Here is a 10,000-nt window from a genome sequence, read left to right as displayed (position 1 = left end):
TTTCCCAATATGAAAATTTTCACAAACTTTTTAAAGTCCCATCGCATCGAGTAAACTTTTTTAATAACGCGTCCGCACGATTCTAAATGCTTAATCCATATGTGAAATCGTTCACTGATCACGAATATCGTATTTAAAAAAATTACAAAAATTTATTTTTCAAAATAATCCAAAAAAACCGAAAAATCACAAGAGTAAAGTACCATTATTTTAAACAACATGTCGTTCTAAATGCTTAATCCCTATGTAAAAAAGTTATCTAAGCAAGAATATGTAATTGAAAAAAATTAGAAAAATTTATTTTAGCCGTAAATCGGAAATAATGGGGACACCGGAGCTGTTCGAAGCGCCGAGACGCGCCGCGTACGGCCGAATATTTTCTAAGTCCCAACGTACCGATCAAGAGTAAAGTACCATTTTCCTACATTAGATTTCGTTCTAAATGCTTAATCCCTATGTAAAAACGTTAGTTAAGCAAGAATATCGTATTTTTAAAAAAATCTAATGATAGGATTTTCCAGAAAATTGAAAAAACCGAAAAATGTCAAGAGTAAAGTGCCATTTTCTGACATTAGATTTCGTTCTAAATGCTTAATCCCTATGTAGAAACGTTAGTTAAGCAAGAATATCGTATTTTTAAAAAAATCTAATGATAGGATTTTTCAGAAAATTGAAAAAACCGTAAAATGTCAAGAGTAAAGTGCCATTATTTTAAACAATGTATCGTTCTAAATGCTTAATCCCTATGTAAAAAAGTTATTTAAGCAAGAATATGTTATTGAAAAAAATTAGAAAAATTTATTTTAGCCGTAAATCGAAAATAATGGGGACACCGGAGCTGTTCGAAGCGCCGAGACGCGCCGCGTACGGCCGAATATTTTCAAAGTCCCAACGTACCGATCAAGAGTAAAGTACCATTTTCCTACATTAGATTTCGTTCTAAATGCTTAATCCCTATGTAAAAACGTTAGTTAAGCAAGAATATCGTATTTTTAAAAAAATCTAATGATAGGATTTTCCAGAAAATTGAAAAAACCGAAAAATGTCAAGAGTAAAGTGCCATTTTCTGACATTAGATTTCGTTCTAAATGCTTAATCCCTATGTAGAAACGTTAGTTAAGCAAGAATATCGTATTTTTAAAAAAATCTAATGGTAGGATTTTTCAGAAAATTGAAAAAACCGTAAAATGTCAAGAGTAAAGTGCCCTTATTTTAAACATTATATCGTTCTAAATGCTTAATCCCTATGTAAAAAAGTTATCTAAGCAAGAATATGTTATTGAATAAAATGAGAAAAATTTATTTTAGCCGTAAATCGAAAATAATGGGTCGAGCGAATCGGTCGATTGCGCCGAGACGCGCTATGATGCAACAGACGAGCGATTGGAACGCCCGAATATTTTCAAAGTCCCAACGTACCGGTCAAGAGTAAAGTACCATTTTCCTACATTAGATTTCGTTCTAAATGCTTAATCCCTATGTAAAAACGTTAGTTAAGCAAGAATATCGTATTTTAAAAAAAATCTAATGATAGGATTTTCCAGAAAATTGAAAAAACCGAAAAATGTCAAGAGTAAAGTGCCATTTTCTGACATTAGATTTCGTTCTAAATGCTTAATCCCTATGTAGAAACGTTAGTTAAGCAAGATTATCGTATTTTTAAAAAAATCTAATGATAGGATTTTTCAGAAAATTGAAAAAACCGTAAAATGTCAAGAGTAAAGTGCCCTTATTTTAAACAATGTATCGTTCTAAATGCTTAATCCCTATGTAAAAAAGTTATCTAAGCAAGAATATGTTATTGAATAAAATGAGAAAAATTTATTTTAGCCGTAAATCGAAAATAATGGGTCGAGCGAATCGGTCGATTGCGCCGAGACGCGCTATGATGCAACAGACGAGCGATTGGAACGCCCGAATATTTTCAAAGTCCCAACGTACCGATCAAGAGTAAAGTACCATTTTCCTACATTAGATTTCGTTCTAAATGCTTAATCCCTATGTAAAAACGTTAGTTAAGCAAGAATATCGTATTTTTAAAAAAATCTAATGATAGGATTTTCCAGAAAATTGAAAAAACCGAAAAATGTCAAGAGTAAAGTGCCATTTTCTGACATTAGATTTCGTTCTAAATGCTTAATCCCTATGTAGAAACGTTAGTTATGCAAGATTATCGTATTTTTAAAAAAATCTAATGATAGGATTTTTCAGAAAATTGAAAAAACCGTAAAATGTCAAGAGTAAAGTGCCCTTATTTTAAACATTATATCGTTCTAAATGCTTAATCCCTATGTAAAAAAGTTATCTAAGCAAGAATATGTTATTGAATAAAATGAGAAAAATTTATTTTAGCCGTAAATCGAAAATAATGGGTCGAGCGAATCGGTCGATTGCGCCGAGACGCGCTATGATGCAACAGACGAGCGATTGGAACGCCCGAATACTTTCAAAGTCCCAACGTACCGGTCAAGAGTAAAGTACCATTTTCCTACATTAGATTTCGTTCTAAATGCTTAATCCCTATGTAAAAACGTTAGTTAAGCAAGAATATCGTATTTTAAAAAAAATCTAATGATAGGATTTTCCAGAAAATTGAAAAAACCGAAAAATGTCAAGAGTAAAGTGCCATTTTCTGACATTAGATTTCGTTCTAAATGCTTAATCCCTATGTAGAAACGTTAGTTAAGCAAGATTATCGTATTTTTAAAAAAATCTAATGGTAGGATTTTTCAGAAAATTGAAAAAACCGTAAAATGTCAAGAGTAAAGTGCCCTTATTTTAAACATTATATCGTTCTAAATGCTTAATCCCTATGTAAAAAAGTTATCTAAGCAAGAATATGTTATTGAATAAAATGAGAAAAATTTATTTTAGCCGTAAATCGAAAATAATGGGTCGAGCGAATCGGTCGATTGCGCCGAGACGCGCTATGATGCAACAGACGAGCGATTGGAACGCCCGAATATTTTCAAAGTCCCAACGTACCGATCAAGAGTAAAGTACCATTTTCCTACATTAGATTTCGTTCTAAATGCTTAATCCCTATGTAAAAACGTTAGTTAAGCAAGAATATCGTATTTTAAAAAAAATCTAATGATAGGATTTTCCAGAAAATTGAAAAAACCGAAAAATGTCAAGAGTAAAGTGCCATTTTCTGACATTAGATTTCGTTCTAAATGCTTAATCCCTATGTAGAAACGTTAGTTAAGCAAGATTATCGTATTTTTAAAAAAATCTAATGATAGGATTTTTCAGAAAATTGAAAAAACCGTAAAATGTCAAGAGTAAAGTGCCCTTATTTTAAACAATGTATCGTTCTAAATGCTTAATCCCTATGTAAAAAAGTTATCTAAGCAAGAATATGTTATTGAATAAAATGAGAAAAATTTATTTTAGCCGTAAATCGAAAATAATGGGTCGAGCGAATCGGTCGATTGCGCCGAGACGCGCTATGATGCAACAGACGAGCGATTGGAACGCCCGAATATTTTCAAAGTCCCAACGTACCGATCAAGAGTAAAGTACCATTTTCCTACATTAGATTTCGTTCTAAATGCTTAATCCCTATGTAAAAACGTTAGTTAAGCAAGAATATCGTATTTTTAAAAAAATCTAATGATAGGATTTTCCAGAAAATTGAAAAAACCGAAAAATGTCAAGAGTAAAGTGCCATTTTCTGACATTAGATTTCGTTCTAAATGCTTAATCCCTATGTAGAAACGTTAGTTATGCAAGATTATCGTATTTTTAAAAAAATCTAATGATAGGATTTTTCAGAAAATTGAAAAAACCGTAAAATGTCAAGAGTAAAGTGCCCTTATTTTAAACATTATATCGTTCTAAATGCTTAATCCCTATGTAAAAAAGTTATCTAAGCAAGAATATGTTATTGAATAAAATGAGAAAAATTTATTTTAGCCGTAAATCGAAAATAATGGGTCGAGCGAATCGGTCGATTGCGCCGAGACGCGCTATGATGCAACAGACGAGCGATTGGAACGCCCGAATACTTTCAAAGTCCCAACGTACCGGTCAAGAGTAAAGTACCATTTTCCTACATTAGATTTCGTTCTAAATGCTTAATCCCTATGTAAAAACGTTAGTTAAGCAAGAATATCGTATTTTAAAAAAAATCTAATGATAGGATTTTCCAGAAAATTGAAAAAACCGAAAAATGTCAAGAGTAAAGTGCCATTTTCTGACATTAGATTTCGTTCTAAATGCTTAATCCCTATGTAGAAACGTTAGTTAAGCAAGATTATCGTATTTTTAAAAAAATCTAATGGTAGGATTTTTCAGAAAATTGAAAAAACCGTAAAATGTCAAGAGTAAAGTGCCCTTATTTTAAACATTATATCGTTCTAAATGCTTAATCCCTATGTAAAAAAGTTATCTAAGCAAGAATATGTTATTGAATAAAATGAGAAAAATTTATTTTAGCCGTAAATCGAAAATAATGGGTCGAGCGAATCGGTCGATTGCGCCGAGACGCGCTATGATGCAACAGACGAGCGATTGGAACGCCCGAATATTTTCAAAGTCCCAACGTACCGATCAAGAGTAAAGTACCATTTTCCTACATTAGATTTCGTTCTAAATGCTTAATCCCTATGTAAAAACGTTAGTTAAGCAAGAATATCGTATTTAAAAAAAAATCTAATGATAGGATTTTCCAGAAAATTGAAAAAACCGAAAAATGTCAAGAGTAAAGTGCCATTTTCTGACATTAGATTTCGTTCTAAATGCTTAATCCCTATGTAGAAACGTTAGTTATGCAAGATTATCGTATTTTTAAAAAAATCTAATGATAGGATTTTTCAGAAAATTGAAAAAACCGTAAAATGTCAAGAGTAAAGTGCCCTTATTTTAAACATTATATCGTTCTAAATGCTTAATCCCTATGTAAAAAAGTTATCTAAGCAAGAATATGTTATTGAATAAAATGAGAAAAATTTATTTTAGCCGTAAATCGAAAATAATGGGTCGAGCGAATCGGTCGATTGCGCCGAGACGCGCTATGATGCAACAGACGAGCGATTGGAACGCCCGAATATTTTCAAAGTCCCAACGTACCGGTCAAGAGTAAAGTACCATTTTCCTACATTAGATTTCGTTCTAAATGCTTAATCCCTATGTAAAAACGTTAGTTAAGCAAGAATATCGTATTTTAAAAAAAATCTAATGATAGGATTTTCCAGAAAATTGAAAAAACCGAAAAATGTCAAGAGTAAAGTGCCATTTTCTGACATTAGATTTCGTTCTAAATGCTTAATCCCTATGTAGAAACGTTAGTTAAGCAAGATTATCGTATTTTTAAAAAAATCTAATGATAGGATTTTTCAGAAAATTGAAAAAACCGTAAAATGTCAAGAGTAAAGTGCCCTTATTTTAAACAATGTATCGTTCTAAATGCTTAATCCCTATGTAAAAAAGTTATCTAAGCAAGAATATGTTATTGAATAAAATGAGAAAAATTTATTTTAGCCGTAAATCGAAAATAATGGGTCGAGCGAATCGGTCGATTGCGCCGAGACGCGCTATGATGCAACAGACGAGCGATTGGAACGCCCGAATATTTTCAAAGTCCCAACGTACCGATCAAGAGTAAAGTACCATTTTCCTACATTAGATTTCGTTCTAAATGCTTAATCCCTATGTAAAAACGTTAGTTAAGCAAGAATATCGTATTTTTAAAAAAATCTAATGATAGGATTTTCCAGAAAATTGAAAAAACCGAAAAATGTCAAGAGTAAAGTGCCATTTTCTGACATTAGATTTCGTTCTAAATGCTTAATCCCTATGTAGAAACGTTAGTTATGCAAGATTATCGTATTTTTAAAAAAATCTAATGATAGGATTTTTCAGAAAATTGAAAAAACCGTAAAATGTCAAGAGTAAAGTGCCCTTATTTTAAACATTATATCGTTCTAAATGCTTAATCCCTATGTAAAAAAGTTATCTAAGCAAGAATATGTTATTGAATAAAATGAGAAAAATTTATTTTAGCCGTAAATCGAAAATAATGGGTCGAGCGAATCGGTCGATTGCGCCGAGACGCGCTATGATGCAACAGACGAGCGATTGGAACGCCCGAATACTTTCAAAGTCCCAACGTACCGGTCAAGAGTAAAGTACCATTTTCCTACATTAGATTTCGTTCTAAATGCTTAATCCCTATGTAAAAACGTTAGTTAAGCAAGAATATCGTATTTTAAAAAAAATCTAATGATAGGATTTTCCAGAAAATTGAAAAAACCGAAAAATGTCAAGAGTAAAGTGCCATTTTCTGACATTAGATTTCGTTCTAAATGCTTAATCCCTATGTAGAAACGTTAGTTAAGCAAGATTATCGTATTTTTAAAAAAATCTAATGGTAGGATTTTTCAGAAAATTGAAAAAACCGTAAAATGTCAAGAGTAAAGTGCCCTTATTTTAAACATTATATCGTTCTAAATGCTTAATCCCTATGTAAAAAAGTTATCTAAGCAAGAATATGTTATTGAATAAAATGAGAAAAATTTATTTTAGCCGTAAATCGAAAATAATGGGTCGAGCGAATCGGTCGATTGCGCCGAGACGCGCTATGATGCAACAGACGAGCGATTGGAACGCCCGAATATTTTCAAAGTCCCAACGTACCGATCAAGAGTAAAGTACCATTTTCCTACATTAGATTTCGTTCTAAATGCTTAATCCCTATGTAAAAACGTTAGTTAAGCAAGAATATCGTATTTTAAAAAAAATCTAATGATAGGATTTTCCAGAAAATTGAAAAAACCGAAAAATGTCAAGAGTAAAGTGCCATTTTCTGACATTAGATTTCGTTCTAAATGCTTAATCCCTATGTAGAAACGTTAGTTAAGCAAGATTATCGTATTTTTAAAAAAATCTAATGATAGGATTTTTCAGAAAATTGAAAAAACCGTAAAATGTCAAGAGTAAAGTGCCCTTATTTTAAACAATGTATCGTTCTAAATGCTTAATCCCTATGTAAAAAAGTTATCTAAGCAAGAATATGTTATTGAATAAAATGAGAAAAATTTATTTTAGCCGTAAATCGAAAATAATGGGTCGAGCGAATCGGTCGATTGCGCCGAGACGCGCTATGATGCAACAGACGAGCGATTGGAACGCCCGAATATTTTCAAAGTCCCAACGTACCGATCAAGAGTAAAGTACCATTTTCCTACATTAGATTTCGTTCTAAATGCTTAATCCCTATGTAAAAACGTTAGTTAAGCAAGAATATCGTATTTTTAAAAAAATCTAATGATAGGATTTTCCAGAAAATTGAAAAAACCGAAAAATGTCAAGAGTAAAGTGCCATTTTCTGACATTAGATTTCGTTCTAAATGCTTAATCCCTATGTAGAAACGTTAGTTATGCAAGATTATCGTATTTTTAAAAAAATCTAATGATAGGATTTTTCAGAAAATTGAAAAAACCGTAAAATGTCAAGAGTAAAGTGCCCTTATTTTAAACATTATATCGTTCTAAATGCTTAATCCCTATGTAAAAAAGTTATCTAAGCAAGAATATGTTATTGAATAAAATGAGAAAAATTTATTTTAGCCGTAAATCGAAAATAATGGGTCGAGCGAATCGGTCGATTGCGCCGAGACGCGCTATGATGCAACAGACGAGCGATTGGAACGCCCGAATACTTTCAAAGTCCCAACGTACCGGTCAAGAGTAAAGTACCATTTTCCTACATTAGATTTCGTTCTAAATGCTTAATCCCTATGTAAAAACGTTAGTTAAGCAAGAATATCGTATTTTAAAAAAAATCTAATGATAGGATTTTCCAGAAAATTGAAAAAACCGAAAAATGTCAAGAGTAAAGTGCCATTTTCTGACATTAGATTTCGTTCTAAATGCTTAATCCCTATGTAGAAACGTTAGTTAAGCAAGATTATCGTATTTTTAAAAAAATCTAATGGTAGGATTTTTCAGAAAATTGAAAAAACCGTAAAATGTCAAGAGTAAAGTGCCCTTATTTTAAACATTATATCGTTCTAAATGCTTAATCCCTATGTAAAAAAGTTATCTAAGCAAGAATATGTTATTGAATAAAATGAGAAAAATTTATTTTAGCCGTAAATCGAAAATAATGGGTCGAGCGAATCGGTCGATTGCGCCGAGACGCGCTATGATGCAACAGACGAGCGATTGGAACGCCCGAATATTTTCAAAGTCCCAACGTACCGATCAAGAGTAAAGTACCATTTTCCTACATTAGATTTCGTTCTAAATGCTTAATCCCTATGTAAAAACGTTAGTTAAGCAAGAATATCGTATTTAAAAAAAAATCTAATGATAGGATTTTCCAGAAAATTGAAAAAACCGAAAAATGTCAAGAGTAAAGTGCCATTTTCTGACATTAGATTTCGTTCTAAATGCTTAATCCCTATGTAGAAACGTTAGTTATGCAAGATTATCGTATTTTTAAAAAAATCTAATGATAGGATTTTTCAGAAAATTGAAAAAACCGTAAAATGTCAAGAGTAAAGTGCCCTTATTTTAAACATTATATCGTTCTAAATGCTTAATCCCTATGTAAAAAAGTTATCTAAGCAAGAATATGTTATTGAATAAAATGAGAAAAATTTATTTTAGCCGTAAATCGAAAATAATGGGTCGAGCGAATCGGTCGATTGCGCCGAGACGCGCTATGATGCAACAGACGAGCGATTGGAACGCCCGAATATTTTCAAAGTCCCAACGTACCGATCAAGAGTAAAGTACCATTTTCCTACATTAGATTTCGTTCTAAATGCTTAATCCCTATGTAAAAACGTTAGTTAAGCAAGAATATCGTATTTTAAAAAAAATCTAATGATAGGATTTTCCAGAAAATTGAAAAAACCGAAAAATGTCAAGAGTAAAGTGCCATTTTCTGACATTAGATTTCGTTCTAAATGCTTAATCCCTATGTAGAAACGTTAGTTAAGCAAGATTATCGTATTTTTAAAAAAATCTAATGATAGGATTTTTCAGAAAATTGAAAAAACCGTAAAATGTCAAGAGTAAAGTGCCCTTATTTTAAACAATGTATCGTTCTAAATGCTTAATCCCTATGTAAAAAAGTTATTTTAGCAGGAATATGTTATTGAAAAAAATTAGAAAAATTTATTTTAGCCGTAAATCGAAAATAATGGATCGAGCGAATCGGTCGATTGCGCCGAGACGCGCTATGATGCAACAGACGAGCGATTGGAACGCCCGAATATTTTCAAAGTCCCAACGTACCGATCAAGAGTAAAGTACCATTTTCCTACATTAGATTTCGTTCTAAATGCTTAATCCCTATGTAAAAACGTTAGTTAAGCAAGAATATCGTATTTTTAAAAAAATCTAATGATAGGATTTTCCAGAAAATTGAAAAAACCGAAAAATGTCAAGAGTAAAGTGCCATTTTCTGACATTAGATTTCGTTCTAAATGCTTAATCCCTATGTAGAAACGTTAGTTAAGCAAGATTATCGTATTTTTAAAAAAATCTAATGGTAGGATTTTTCAGAAAATTGAAAAAACCGTAAAATGTCAAGAGTAAAGTGCCCTTATTTTAAACAATGTATCGTTCTAAATGCTTAATCCCTATGTAAAAAAGTTATTTAAGGAGGAATATGTTATTGAAAAATATTAGAAAAATTTATTTTAGCCGTAAATCGAAAATAATGGGGACACCGGAGCTGTTCGAAGCGCCGAGCGCGCCGCGTACGCCCGAATATTTTCAAAGTCCCAACGTACCGATCAAGAGTAAAGTACCATTTTCCTACATTAGATTTCGTTCTAAATGCTTAATCCCTATGTAAAAACGTTAGTTAAGCAAGAATATCGTATTTTTAAAAAAATCTAATGATAGGATTTCCCAGAAAATTGAAAAAACCGAAAAATGTCAAGAGTAAAGTGCCATTTTCTGACATTAGATTTCGTTCTAAATGCTTAATCCCTATGTAGAAACGTTAGTTAAGCAAGAATATCGTATTTTTAAAAAAATC

This window comes from Megalopta genalis, unplaced genomic scaffold (assembly GCF_051020955.1).
Source record: "Megalopta genalis isolate 19385.01 unplaced genomic scaffold, iyMegGena1_principal scaffold0563, whole genome shotgun sequence".
NCBI classification, from domain to species: Eukaryota; Metazoa; Arthropoda; class Insecta; order Hymenoptera; family Halictidae; genus Megalopta; species Megalopta genalis.
This window is presented reverse-complemented; position numbering follows the sequence as displayed.